Source organism: Bubalus kerabau, chromosome 12 (assembly GCF_029407905.1).
Source record: "Bubalus kerabau isolate K-KA32 ecotype Philippines breed swamp buffalo chromosome 12, PCC_UOA_SB_1v2, whole genome shotgun sequence".
Classification (NCBI taxonomy): Eukaryota; Metazoa; Chordata; class Mammalia; order Artiodactyla; family Bovidae; genus Bubalus; species Bubalus kerabau.
The window spans coordinates 86,090,893-86,106,970 of NC_073635.1; positions in this window are offsets into that span (position 1 = coordinate 86,090,893).

Genomic DNA, 16,078 nt, shown 5'->3' on the forward strand with positions numbered 1-16,078 from the left:
AAAAAGTCCAGAGTAAATACACACAACAAAGCAAGGCAGATTTCAAGGTGGTATTTTAACCTGGGTCCTTTCAGGACATGTTAAAAGTTACAGGTTTGCTTGAAAAGCTAAAACATCACAGGGGACTGCCCCCAGTTATATAGACAAGCCCAGCGCTCAGTTGTACCTGACTCTTTGCAACCCCATGGACTGCAGCCCACCCGGCTCCTCTATTCATGGAATTCTCCAGGCAAGTATACTGGAGTAGGTAGCCACTCCTTTTTCCAGGGAATCTTCCCAACCCAGGGACTGAACCCACGTCTCCTGCATTGGTGAAGTGAAGTGAAGTTACTCAGTCATGTCCGACTCTTTGCGACCCCATGGACTGTAGCCTATCAGGTTCCTCTGTCCATGGGATTTTCCAGGCAAGAATACTGGAGTGGGTTGCTTGCATCGGTAGGCAGGTTCTTTATCTGATGCACACACACATTACTGCTATAACAAAGGCCATTTGCTTTCAAGCTTGAACACACGCACACATTCTGTACTAACAATATCATCACCAATAATCCACCCTTTCCTCTAAGAAGGCATTTTTTTTGTTGCTAAGGTTACACTCCTCTTTTTCTCTGATACATGATAATTAAATTAGTCCTGAAAAGTAAGAACATTACATTTTTTTGTAAGAAACTGTCAGAAAACAAGTCATTCTAAATGACTAAATTTTTAGCACCATTTACATCTCAAACCACTTTTTGGCTGGTTTTTCATTCTACTCACTTTTGCTTTCTTTACTCCTTTTCATTCTTGAAGTGAATGGTACACAGTTCACCAGTAACAGCACAAAGACTTCGCTGTGCTGTGTGGAGTAGTACTCTAAGGCGGGATCCCCAGCCTCCGGGACCTAAGACCTGATGGTCAGAGCTGGAGCTGATGATGTAATGATAATAGGGACAAAGTGCACAGCACGTGTAATGCTCTCGCATCAACCTGAAACCGTCCTTACCCGCTGGGATGTAAAAATTGTCTTTCATGAAACTGGTCCCTGGTGCCAAAAAGGTTGGGGACCACAGCTCTAAGTGAAAGAAAGTGACAGGGTTAGTCGTTCAGTCGTGTCTGACTCTGTAGCCCACCGGGCTCCTCTGTCCATGGAATTCTCCAGGCAAGAATACGGGACTGGGTTGCCTTTTCCTTTTCCTAGAAGCTGACTACTCCCTTCTCTCCCCCACCCCATCTGCAGTGACCTCAGTCTGGCAACCTGAAACATGTATTTACACAAACACCACAAATCAGGGCTCATTTTTTGCTAGAATACAAACACCTTCCCCTTGTCATTGGCTCATAAGAAATGTGACCGTCTGTAATAAGAGCACCAGTGGTGAATCCGACCCTGTAAGTATATTTATTCAACGCATATACTTTGAGACAATATTTTTTTCTCTTTAGAGATCATTTTTTCTTACCACATCCAGTAGCAAAATATCTAAAGATTCACTGTGCTAATTATAAATGTTACAATGTATGTTCAATAAATACTTTCTAACTAGCCTTTATTACATACAGGATAACCAAAATGTCATAGATGTCACAAGTTTTTCATAGAAAAATTTACATGTTGCATAAATTTAAAGTTGCATGTTATGTAAACATGTACATAAGTATGCTTATAAATGTACATACGTCTATATGTGGGCTTCCCCAATGGTTGAGCTATAAAGAGTTCACCTGCAATGCAGGCGACCTGGGAGACCCAGGGTCAATCCCTGGATTGGGAAGATCCCCTGGAGAAGAAAATAGCAAGCCACTCCAGTATTCTTGCCTGGAAAACCCCACGGACAGAGGAACCTGGTGGGCTGCAGTCCATTGGGTCGCAAAGAGTCAGACACAACTGAGCGACTGAAAACATGTTTATATTTGTACCAAATTCAATTAATAAAGCTCAGTGAGTGTAAAGTTATATCACTGAATATAATACTAAATTGATGACATCAGAATTATCGATATAAATTTGATATCACAAATGACTGTTGTGAGGTCTTCTTCACTCTCCAATCATATGCACTGACTTCTCTGTTAGTAAAGTATGAACATCACTGACATTCTTTGGTGGGGTGCTCACCACCAAAAGGTACTTCAGAAGGAACACTGTCCCACTCTGGAAGTGTTCTAGGAGGTGCCGAAAGACAGGACTTCAGATGTCTCTTTAGGCACTAATAGGCTAGGTTTTTATTAGTCTTTTTAGACCCAGAGTCCTTTCTGTCTGATCATCATACTAAATTCCATTTCTCTCCCGATCCACATTCCATGGGGTCCTCCAAGGGAGAGGAAGCCGCTCAGGATGCCTGACCTAGAACAGTTTCCCACCCCCACCACTGATGTCATGAAATCTTCCCACCAAGTTGCCCCTGGGGCCAGCCCCCCACTAAGCACCCACACATCCTGCTATCTGTACACACACTTTATTGACACATGCCAGGTTCGGAGGTATCATGTTTAATTAAGTCATCCATATAATGCTGCTCCTGCTGCTGCTGCTAAGTTGCTTCAGTCGTGTCCCACTCTGTGCGACCCCATAGATGGCAGCCCACCAGGCTCCCCTGTCCCTGGGATTCTCCAGGCAAGAACACAGGAGTGGGTTGCCATTTCCTTCTCCAATGCATGAAAGTGAAAAGTGAAAGTGAAGTCGCTCAGTCGTGTCCGACTCCTAGCGACCCCATGGACTGCAGCCCACCAGGCTCCTCTGTCCATGGATTTTCCAGGCAAGAGTACTGGAGTGGGGTGCCATCGCCTTCTCCACATCCATAAAATAACTCTGTCTAAAAAGGAAAACTGATCTCAAACATGGGACTTTGAAATGAGAAAGGACAGAATTGCCAACTTTTAGCTTGTAGTAGAAACCTACCAGAGGCCTGGGTCCTAGTGTTTTGGTGACAAAGAACAAGCAGGAGAGAATCCACCTTCCACCTCTGCCATCTTCACAAACGGGCTACAGTCCCTGGCACATTTGTTGAGGACCTATGTGAGCTTCCCTGGTGGCTCAGATGGTAAAGAATCCGCCTGCAATGCAGGAGACCTGGCTTCAATCCCTGAGTCGAGAAGATCCTCTGGAGAAGGAAATGGCAACCCACTCCAGTATTCCTGCCTAGAAAATCCTATGGACAGATGAAGTTGGCTGGCTACAGTCGATGAGTTTGCAAAAAATTGGAGAACCAACTGAGGGACCAACATTTTCCCTTTACTATGGGCTAGTCCCTGGGACCACGCTCTTTCACATCATCTCATTCACCTGGTCCTCAATGCAAGCACATGAGATGGACATTAAATTTTCATCTCGTGGAAGAAGACACTGAAGCTGAAATGAACAAACTTGTTCGGATTCAAACCCAGAATCACCTGGTTCCCAGAGCCTGACCTCTCTCCCTCAATCACACAACCTGTAATTCTAGAATCCATGGCAGAATGTTAAAACGGGAAGGTCATCAAGTACAAGCTACTGGGTGTCCAGGGAAATCAGAGGTTCAGAGGGGAAAATCCCTGTGGACAGGATGAAATAGATCTCTTTCCTTGCACCTTTGAACAGACAGGGGTTCCAGCTCTGTCATTAACCTCCTGTGAGCCTCCATGGAGTCCTGATCTATATTCCTTTTACTCATTTGTAAACAAGATTCATTCTTAACCCCAGCTTGCTTCACGGGTGGTGCCGATGAAGTATATAATGTCTGTAAAAAGTCTTTGAGCACATCAAAGACAAAGCTATATAAATACTATATTATTATACATGTTCCCATAGGAAGCATCTCCAGGACCTTTGATCCATAAATATTTCATTGACTCAACCCAGCCAAAGCCATCTTAAACTCTGAGGCATCTTAAGGTAATTGACCACAGAAAGAGTTCAAAAAGTAATGCATTTGGCACCCACACCACAGCTGTCTCTCTTCTTAACTCTTTAATTTCACCTTGCTTGTTTATTTTAAATAATTTTATATCACTTTTCATATTTTCAATTTGAGGGTGAGTATGTACCTACATGCAATGTTAGGCTCTATGAACATAAAGTAAGTATGGTGTTAATATTAATACATAAAGTACATAAATACAGTGGATGCTGACACCAAAAAAATTCATATTTTTAAGAGGCAAGAAACCCTAAAATATTCAGGTCTCTCCCCTCAAAAATAACAAAGTAGATATTCCTAAATCGATTTTTTTCTGCTTTTATAGATTTTTTTATTTAATTTCATTCCATTTCTATAGGTAAGACAACAAATAGATTTTCACATCATTTGAAGAAGGAATAAATTTAAATTACACAATTTCCTAAAGAATCAAATCCATTGTTACTTTCTCTATATCATTATTGGACTGCTTCAACTTGTGAGACAAATAAAAATTATGTTAGAATTAACTAAATTAACTTTACTATAAATACAGAGAAGCTCCCCATCTTCAAACCCAAAAGGAACCTTGGGACAATTAACAGCTGGTGATAATTTTTACAGATGAACATTCTTCAGCAAAAATCTTAGTAAACGAGTTTAAATGCAAATCATCCTTGAAAAGTACTAAGTAGTAAAGAAAAACTTCAGAATTTTGAAGTAATACTGTAACAGGTTAAAAGTATTCTAATAAATATCAGATCAGATCAGTCGCTCAGTCGTGTCCGTCTCTTTGCGACCCCATGAATCGCAGCACGCCAGGCCTCCCTGTCCATCACCAACTCCCGGAGTTCACTCAGACTCATGTCCATCGAGTCAGTGATGCCATCCAACCATCTCATCCTCTGGCGTCCCCTTCTCCTCCCACCCCCAATCCCTCCCAGCATCAGGGTCTTTGCCAATGAATCAACTCTTCACATGAGGTGGCCAAAGTACTGGAGTTTCAGCTGTAGCACCATTCCTTCCAAAGAAATCCCAGGGCTGATCTCCTTCAGAATGGACTGGTTGGATCTCCTTGCAGTCCAAGGGACTCTCAAGAGTCTTCTCCAACACCACAGTTCAAAAGCATCAATTCTTCAGTGCTCAGCCTTCTTCACAGTCCAACTCTCACATCCATACATGACCACAGGACAAACCATAGCCCTGACTAGATGAACCTTTGTTGGCAAAGTAATGTCTCTGCTTTTGAATATGCTATCTAGGTTGGTCATAACTTTCCTTCCAAGGAGTAAGCGTCTTTTAATTTCATGGCTGCAGTCACCATCTGCAGTGATTTTGGAGCCCAGAAAAATAAAGTCTGACACTGTTTCCACTGTTTCCCCATCTATTTCCCATGAAGTGGTGGGACCGGATGCCATGATCTTCATTTTCTGAATGTTGAGCTTTAAGCCAACTTTTTCACTCTCCACTTTCACTTTCATCAAGAGGCTTTTGAGTTCCTCTTCACTTTCTGCCATAAGGGTGGTATCATCTGCATATCTGAGGTTATTGATATTTCTCCCGGTAATCTTGACTCCAGCTTGTGTTTCTTCCAGTCCAGCATTTCTCATGATGTACTCTGCATATAAGTTAAATAAACAGGGTGACAATATACAGCCTTGACGAACTCCTTTTCCTATCTGGAACCAGTCTGTTGTTCCATGTCCAGTTCAGTGACTGCAATTCCAGGAAAATAAAGCAGAATTGAAAACAATTAGCTGGTTTAATCATTTAATATCAATGTTTATCTGGTTTCTACTCTGCTGACTCAAAAAAAAAAAAAAGAAATAAAGAGGAATGATGAGGGTGATTTCATTCCCCTAAAGGTTACATCAGTGGGAGTAAGAGTTCCCACTCAGCTTCGTAACAGATGTGGACTGACGCTTGTAAAGATATGTTAATCATCAAGTTACCAAAAAAAAAAAAAAAAAAAGGAAAAACTGATCTAACAAGCATGTATTTTCATAGGGTATTCTATCAGACCAACATTGCACAGAAAATACAGATTTCTCTTTATCTTCCGACTTTGATGAGTATGGAAAGTTCTCGAAGCATATTTTATTCTTAACACATTTGGTCTCCTGTTTTATTCGAGCAGTAATGGCTCTGTCCCAGCCAGGACACTCCATTTGTAAGTGTTTAGTTACCTGTGGGTTAACGGATGTATCACTGAATCCGTGAAACCAAAGGATCATGCTTAAATCAATGATAACATTTTGGGCCGTGGATGAAATTTCACATGCAAGCCACAAGTCACTCAGGTTCCAGCGTGACTGTTCGGAACTCTCTCCACCAGCCCTGTGAAATATTGCCTCCTCCAGGACACAGAAACGCTGCCTCGTGGTCTCATGGCTCTCATCTTGGACCCTGGCCAGTATAAAGAATGGTCATATGCTCACCAAAATGTGCTCAGTGTCCACAAGACACATCAAATTTGTCATTTTTATTAGCCCCTAAAACACATCCATTCAGTCATTACACAAATAGCCACTGAGTATCTGCAAATATTCTAGGTGATGGAGATATAATACAGGACACAGAGCCACCTTCCTGGATGGGGTGGGGGCAAGGATCATGAGTGGGCAAGCAAATTCTCAATGGTGTAGATTCAGAGAGTTGTATCATTTATGAAGAAATTAAACTGTGATCAGATAATACGGCCTGTCTGGTGGGCTGAGGAGGTGATCAAGAAATGCTTGCCCAAGGAGAGGACATTCAAGAGGCAACTCAAATGGAGAAAAGGACCAGACTGTTCAGAGAACTGTCGGCAGAAGTCCAAGGTCAGGCAGAGCTGGAGTCCCCTTAGAGAAGAGCATCAGGACCAAAGGTCGTGATGGGCTCACAGAGGAAGACCAGGAGTGGACTTGGGGCCACCAGAAATGGTCAGGGCCAGCATTGGGCAGGGAAGGGTATGGGAGAAACAGAGCTTGGGGTAGGATTCCAGGAGACATTAAATGATGGTGCATCCGTAGACAACCTCACAGCAGTGGGTATGATTCCAGGATACATGGAATTATGGTGCATCCGTAGACAACCTCACAGCTGTGGAAAGAAAAAGTTTTCCAGAGGTTGACAAGGAAAGACTAAGAAAAGCAAGGTGTGACGTTCATACAATGAAATGCTCTCCATCAGTAAAAAGGAATAATAGGGATACCTGGTCAGTCTGGAGGAAGAGGTAACGTGTACACTAAGTTAAAGAAGAACTTCTAACTACAAGTTACTTAGATGAACTAATGTATGCACGTAGTTAAAGAGGCTACACCCCTTATGGTTGTGCTTACACCCGCCCCTGAACAGGGCAAAACCATGGAGACAGAACTCATATGACCGGTTGTTGAGAGGAGGCCTGACTTCAAAGAAGCACGAAGGAATTTTTATAAAGGGGGATGGCTCACTCAGTGTCTCAGGGGTGGTGCTTACATATCTGGGTCCATTCATCAAAATTCACAGAAAAATACACATTGTCATGGTCCATTTTACTGAATATAAACTGCACTTGAATAAACCCAGCTTTACTGATGTTGAAGCTGAAGCTCCAATACTTTGTCCACCTGATACGAAGAGCTGAACCATCTGAAAAGAGCCTGATGCTGGGAAAAATTGAAGGCAGGAGGGGAAGGGGACGACAGAGGATGAGATGGTTGGATAACATCACTGACTCAATGGACATGGGTTTGGGTAACCTCCGGGAGTTGGTGATGGACAGGGAGGTCTGGCGTACTGTGGTTCATGGGGTCGCAAAGAGTCTGACACGACTGAACAAATGAACTGAACTGAAACCCAACTTTGAAAGGGTTTGGGAAAAAGAACATGTCATATATTACCTGGGGGGTTAAAAAAAAGAGAGAGAGAAAATGAAGAATATATGTTTTCATTTTTTTATGTACCTATATAAAAGTCTGGAAGTATAGATAAATGATTAATAATTGCTATTTGTTAGGAGCCGGAACTGGATGAATAAAAGAAAGGTGGGGGGAAATTATCTGCTATTTACCTACATATCAAATAAAAGAAAAGGTAGATAGCGTTCAGTCGTGTCCAACTCTTGTGACCCCATGGACTGTAGCCCATCAGGCTCCTCTGTCCATGGGATTTTCCAAGCAAGAATACTGGAGTGGGTTGCCATTTCCTTCTCCACGGGATCTTCCCGACCCAGGAATCAAACCCAAGTCTCCGGCATTGCAGGCATATTCTTTACCGACTGAGCTATCAGGGAAGCCTCACCTACACATCAACTGACTTCAAAATAAGTAAGTAAAGTTCTTTAAATTTGTATTTGTGAAGAAAAGGGAGAGAGAGAACTCCAGGAAGAAAGCTAAGATTTAACTAACAACTGGGTGGGTAATGATTATCAGATTAATCATGACAGGGTTGCCCTCGAAGGAGCAAGGTGTGAGTGTGGACTGGGAGGGCAGTAAGGATGAATCTTTTGTTGCTCTTCATCAAAGTGATGGTCAATTTTATACGTCAACTTGCCTGAGCTAAGGGACACCAAGAAGGCTGGTAAGACATTGTTTCTGGGTGTGTCTATGAGGGTATTTCTGGGGAAGATTAGTATTTGATTTGGTAGACTGAGTGAAGACCACCCTCACCAAGACAGGAGGGTGTCATACAATCCACTGAGGGCTTGAACAGAACAGAAAAGCAGAAAATAGTAAACGTACTCTTGGTTTGAGCTGGGATGTCCATCTCTCCTGCACTCTGATGCCGGCGCTGCTGGTCGTCAGATCGAATTACACCACCACCTCTTCTAGGTCTCCTGTTTACAGACAGTAGATCCCGAGGACTTCCCAGCCTCCACAAGCACGTGGTTCCATTCCTATAATGAATCTCATCTTACCTCTACCTTCCGTTTCCTGTTGGTTCTCTTCCTCCGGGGAGCCCCAACTAACTGAGACTCTTGGACTTCCAGATGCGGCAGGGGAACAAGCTAGCATCTGTGCTCATCTCACCCGCAGAGCGAGCTCCAGGCCGGAGATGAGTATCATCCGCCAATAGCTGGCGTTCTAAGCCACTGGACAGGATGAACCCTTAGAGACAGAGGACACAGAGAAGGAAGCAGAGATCCGAGGCCATCCCACGGGAAACACGTGTACAGAGGCTCAGCTGGTGACGTCAGGGAAGGCGCTGACCCAGGGGTCAAGGGAAGACTGTATCTTAAGAAGGGAAGTCTGGTCCAACCTATCAGAGGCCTCTGAGCCGTCCATCTAGAGGAGAACCAGAATGGATGGCTGAATTTCCCATGATGCTCTTTGGTGATTCTGACGAGAGCTGCCTTAGAGAAGGAACTGGGGCCGGCACTTGGTTGGAATGAATTTATTTCAGGGAACATAGGAAGTCGGGATTGATGACGGTGACTGCACACTACAGAGACGACTCTGCGAAGGGATATTAGGTTAAGGAAGAGTTAGTTTTTGTCTGATTGATGTCACCCCGTGTCTGTGAACTGGCAGAAATAACACAGCAGGGAGGAATAAGAGTTTGCAAACAACCTCAAATTCCCAATTTGATCAGAGTTATTTGCAAGATGTTGCTTCATAAATTTCCATCGGTAAGTTCTGTGTGCCCAATATATTGCTTAAAAGAAATGCTCTGCTGTGGGTTTAATTATCTATTTGTTGGGGCCTAAAACAGCACAACCTCATATTCTTTCAAAATGACTTTGTGCAGAAGCAGCTATTAATTTTCAAAGTCTCTATTTAATAAAGGTCATTACAACTATTTCAATAATATTGTTGTCATTTGTTTTTAACGCATCTCGACATTTTTCTTTCTTTGAAATTAGATGACCTTTTAGGGTATATCCTCCATGGGCATGATGAGTATATGATGACTGTCAAACACTTTACCCACAACCAATGGTATTCATTGTAGTGTGGCTTTTATAATAGTCATTAAAAAAAAACCATCCTTGAGATGGAGCACAAGAAATGTAAAAAACAAGTAGAATACAATATCTTCCCATAGGAAATTTATCACCTGAAAATGAGAGTTAAAATATTAATAGATGCACCAATCACTAAAATATGTTCTGTGTTAAGTTTCATAAAAGAGGGATCAGTGACTCCAGGGACTTGGACGGAGTGGAGATCGATTTCCACCCTGTGTGAGGAAAGAGGGTGAGGCAGGAAGTGTCCCTGGAGAAAACAAAGGGGCTTGCAAGTGAGGGAATTTTGAGAGGGTTTATTTACAGAAGGAGCTCTGTAAACAGAGGTGTGGGAGTTGGGGAAGCACAGCCCGGCACCCCAGGGCCGCTAGCAGCAGGAGCTGTTACCACCCGAGCTTGAAGGGCTGAGTGTTCACTCAGAGCTGAGGGGCATGGGTGCATTCCGGCCGAGAAGCAGCAAGCTTTAGTCAAAGGCCATGACCAGCCAGAAGTGACCTCCCAGCGGGAGCCAAGGACGAAATTCCCTGACCTCTTGCCCCTCTTTCCTCTGACCTCCCGCCAGGGTTCCCCACAGGCCTGGGGACCCATCCATGTAGACCAGACAGCATCCTGAGAGCCAGAGATGGTAGACTCGGAGGGAGAATTGAACACAGCTGAAACAGAAGGTTCCATGAAGGAGGTGGCATGGGGCCTGAGATTTAAAAATGAATAAAGGAAAGGAATGAGAGTTTGGGATTAGCAAAGGCAAACTATTAATATACGCAGGATGGATAATCAACAAGGTCCTATTGTATAGCACAGGGAACTATATTCAGTATTCTGTGACGAAGCGTAGTAGAAAAGAATATGAAAAAGAACATGTATGTGCGTAACTGAGTCACTTAGCTGTACAGAAAAAATTAACACAACACTGTAAATTAATTAGACCTCAATAAACCTTTTTTAATTCACCAAAAAAAAAAAAAGAAAAGACTAAATGAAGAGTAGATGTGCTCTTCTTTGTAGGAGTCATAGCAAGACCAAATGTTGAAAACTGCAAACAAGAATTATGGTTTGCCATCAACTTTGAATACCCGTAGGGTTAGATACAGAAAGAAGAATAGGAAATATAGTTCAGAGGATTTGGACAGAGCAATAAATACTGTGCTCAGGGTTTCAGCTTGATTTTGCAGAAAATGAAAAGTCATTGAAAAAACCTAGTCTGCCAGTGAAGCAGAGAGAAAGAGAGAAGCCCCAGATTAGAGGCAGTGGAAAGAGAGAAAAATTACCTCGGAAAGTGCTGAGATGTGGACCATTGTATTTCTCTAATGTTCTCTGTAGAATAATCTAATTAAAATCATTTTCATCCAGGCAACAATTTAAATGAATTTCCCAGAATATCAGAGATTCAACTATAATCAGTACATTTCCATTAGCACGATGAATAAGAAATATTTGGAGGAAATAAAACGACTGCCTTCTTTTCATGGCAAAAGGCACTTTAGAATTTAACCAGATTCTGAGTCTACGTTTTCACTCTACAAAAAAAAAAAAAAAAAATGGTACAGCTGCTGTGGAAAACAGTGTAGCAAATATTTAAAAGGTTATACACAGAACTATCACAAGACCCGGCAAGTTCACTCCCAGATACAGAATCCTAAAGAAATGAAATCAGGGACGCCAATAGACATCAGTATCTCATGTTCACAGCAGCATTATTTACAGTAACCAGAAGTGGGGAGCAATCCAAGTGTCCATCAATAGGTAAACAAATAAACCAAATGTGGTTTGTACATATAATGGAATATTATTCAGCCATAAAGGGAATGAAATTTTGATATATGTTACGGCTTGGATGGATCTTGAAAACATTATACTTGGTGAAATAAATCAGACACAGAAGGACCAATATTTTATGATTTCATTCATCGGAGGCAACTGAATTGGCAAATTCATAAAGACAGAACATAGAGTAGAAGTTATAAGAAGTGAGGGAAGAGATTTTGATTGTTTAATGACAAAGGGTCTCCATCGGGAACAATGAAAAAGTTTAGGGTATAGACAGTGTTGATGGTTACACAACACTATGAAAGTATTTTATGCCATTAAACTGACACAAATAGTGAAAATGACAAATACTATTATTTATATTTTACCACAATTTAAAAGGGCTTCCCAGGTGGCCCATGGTAAAGAATCCACCTGCCAAGCAGGAGACTTGGGTTCAATCCCTGGGTCAGGAAGCCACCCTAGAGAAGGAAATGGCAATCCATTTCAGTATACTTGCCTGGGAGGTCCCAGGGACAGAGGAGCCTGGCTGGTCCAAGTCCATGGGGTCACAAAAGAGTCAGACACGACTGAGCAAATAAACAACAACAACCCAATTTAATAAGTAAACTACTGATCCACATGACAAATATTTGCATCAATATTTGTTTGTGCAACAAATACATGCAACGAATCTTACTAGCAATATTTACATAACATTGCATCCATATTTCTTCTTGGTGTAACTTGTGTGAAGAAGAAAGATCCTCTGTGTTTGAGGGTTTTCAGCTCAGCTCAGCTCAGTTGCTCAGTTGTGTCCAACTCTTTGCAACCCCATGAAGCGCAGCATGCCAGGCCTCCCTGTCCATCACCAACTCCCGGAGTTCACTCAAACTCATGTCCATCGAGTCGGTGATGCCATCCAGCCATCTCATCCTCTGTCGTCCCCTTCTCCTTCTGCCCCCAATCCCTCCCAGCATCAGAGTCTTTTCCAATGAGTCAACTCTTCGCATGAGGTACCCACCTTTTTTCTTTTTTTTTCCAAAAGAAAAACCAAACTCTAATTGAATTGTGTGTGTATATCAAGCATTAACAATGTGCAGAAAAGATTTATAAATGTTTTTCCTTATGAATACATTCACTGAGCCTACTTTGTCAAAAAATTGTAATGTAGCTCTTTATTTTTAAAAACATTGTAGGTATGCACCAAGTCAAAAACACTTCTATCTTCCTTGAGTTGTCCTTGTTGCTGTTTTTCCAGCACATGCGTGCTCAGTTGTGTGACTCTTTGACACCCCGTGGACTGTAGCCCTCCAGGCTCCTCTGTCCATGATATTCTCCAGGCAAGAATTTTAGAGTGGGTTGCCATTTCCTCCTCCAAGGGATCTCCTTGACCCAGGGATTGAATCTTCATCTTCTGATACCATTGCATTGGCAGACTGATTCTTCGCCACTGAGCCACCTGGCTATGCGTATTTTTTTTTTCAGTAGCATTTCTTAAATTGCTTAAATCGCCTACTAACAAAGCTTGTACCAGATCCAGGCAGCCATTGCTCACACTGTAAATTTTGGAGCTCCACGAATAATGCTACTGTGTAGCAAGAATACCACCCTTACTCTCTTGTTAACAAAACAAAATCACACACACACACTGAGGGAGCGGGGACTTTTCTTATTCTAAGACACTATTCGAAGTGACCAATTCACATAGAAGTAAAGACCTAGTTGTACAGCTGTGGTAATTTTACAAACCATACACTGTCTGGGCTTCCGTTAAGGAAACACTGCGATTTTTAATGTGACACAAGGAAACCAGAGAGGGGTCATTCTAATGCAAATAGGTCCTTCCAAGCCATTCACCAGTGGAAAACTTCTTGAATAGTGCAAAAGTTACAATGTTTGTCTAGTTCCTTTTAGTTGTTTCTATTTTTTTTTTTTTTTAGTCTGTTTTACTTTAATCAGAGCAAAAAAAATAACAGAGAAAGAAAAAGGAGTGAAAAGCTTCCTGGAACAGTTCAGAAACTTTTCAGTTCAGTTCAGTTCAGTCACTCAGTCATGTCCAACTCTTTGTGACCCCATGAATAATCGCAGCACGCCAGGCCTCCCTGTCCATCACCAACTCCCGGAGTTCACTCAGACTCATGTCCATCGAGTAAGTGATGCCAACCAGCCATCTCATCCTCTGTCGTCCCTTTCTCCTCCTGCCCCCAATCCCTCCCAGCAGCAGAGTCCTTTCCAATGAGTCAACGCTTCACAAGAGGTGGCCAAAGTACTGGAGTTTCAGCTTTAGCATCATTCCTTCCAAAGAAATCCCAGGGCTGATCTCCTTCAGAATGGACTGGTTGGATCTCCTTGCAGTCCAAGGAACCCTCAAGAGTCTTCTCCAACACCACAGTTCAAAAACATCAATTCTTCGGCGCTCAGCCTTCTTCACGGTCCAACTCTCACATCCATACATGACCACAGGAAAAACCATAGCCTTGACTAGACGGACCTTTGTTGGCAAAGTAATGTCTCTGCTTTTGGATATGCTATCTAGGTTGGTCATAATTTTTCTTCCAAGGAGTAAGCGTCTTTTAATTTCATGGCTGCAGTCACCATCTGCAGTGATTTTGGAATCGTTAACCGTGTCTATTTTACTTAAGGAGACACTGGAAGGCATGTATCCAAGTGGAAGATGAGAGCTGAGAAGAACTGAGTGTGGGGGAAATAGCGCTTCCTTGAGTCAAGGAAATGGGAAATCAATCTCCCACCCCCTGCCCCAAGGCAGAGAACTCATTAAGCAGAAGCCTCATTACATAACCCACATATTTAAAATCTTTTCTTAATCTTTCAGCAAGATTCATTTTCATCTACTCAAAGAATAAATTAAGAACTTACACATTGAGGACAGAAAAATAAAAGATGGAGAATATCCTTATATCTGAAAAAGTCCATTCCTTTTATTAATGCTTTTCTTTTAAAATAGTGTTTCTAAAGCATCTATTTTATTTTCTGTTAAGATAAATGAAAAGCAAAGATGATTTTGTTTTACACCTGCCTGAACAATAATAAAGTTTCCTTATACCAAATAAGCCAGAGTCTTCATTGAGAAAGTAGTGACAATTCATAAGGGAAAAACTAAAAAATTTGTCATTTATTGATGTTTTAAAGAACAGTGTATTTATTTAAAAGGTAAAATTTCTCCAATACTTACAGATGTAAATTTTTTTCTAAATACCCTGTCTCACTTTTCTTCACCATAAAACAATCCTAAAAATATTAATACTAATTCTTTGGACCAATATTTATAACAATAAAATTTTGTCTCCTTGTAAAGGAAAGCATTGAGGTTAAATTGTTTTTAGTTTTATCTTGTTATCCAAACCCATACTTAATCCAACAATAAAGTTTTGAACTGTGCCTTATGGTTTCAGAACAGTCATTAATGCAGAAGATACTCAATTTTCTGTGTGAATTTCTTTCATAACAATTTTTTGTCCACTTACTCACCTCTAAGCAGACTCCAGTGGTTAGAAAAAACAAGAACATTGAAACTGTAGTGGTTTTGGATATTGTAGCCCACTTTGGCAAAATGCTAAAATGGGTCCATCTAAGCAGGATGATTTTTTAGTGTTGAACTTCAGAATTCAACCCTGCTTTCCTTTCTCTTTGATTATTAACTGATGAAATAAATCTCCTGAATGACTTATCATCAGTCCAAAAAGACTATCTTTGCCATCAATGGGCCACAAAGGCAGGAAAGATGATTTTAGGGGAGGTGATCTGAAATGTCATATCATTCAGGTAGCAAGATTTTGGCCTTTTGAATACAATGGGATTTTAAGATTTGCAGCAAAAATATTTTTTAAAGAAAAAAGTAGACATTTTTCACAAGCACTCTGATTTTTAGGTTTCTGTTCATTTCTAGAGCAAAATTAAATTTCAAGGACCAATATTAAAATGCGTAAGATAGACCATGACTTCACCTAACAAATTGTTCTCTGTTTTACATTCCTGTGGCCCTTTTCCCCACCACAATGGCTTGGGCAATGGTATAACTGCCATGTTCCAAAATGGAGATGCTTATAATATTGGAAACCATCACTGACCATAGTTTAATATTAGATTACTCATATTGTTCTTTTCTTTCCTTTTTTTAACATAATATTGAGCAGAGTTCCCTGTGCTATACAGTAGGTCCTTGTTGGCTATCTGTTTTAAATTTAGCAGAGTGTACATGCCAATCCCAAACTCTCATTCTTTAATGATTACTTTAGGACTAAAGGGCTTTCCTTGTGGCTCAGGTAGTAAAGAATCTGCCTGCAATGCAGGAGACCTGGGTTTGATCCCTGGGTTGGGAAGATCTCCTGGAGAAGGGAAAGACTACCCACCCCAGTATTCTGGCCTGGAGAATTCCATGTATAGTCCAGGCGGTTGCAAAGAGGTGGACATGACTGAGCGACTTTCACTTTCACTTTAGGACTAAAATCTAACATGGACTTTATTTTCATTATTTTCCTTAACACTTAACTATTTTTGGACATTGATTATACTTTGTTTTGCTCTG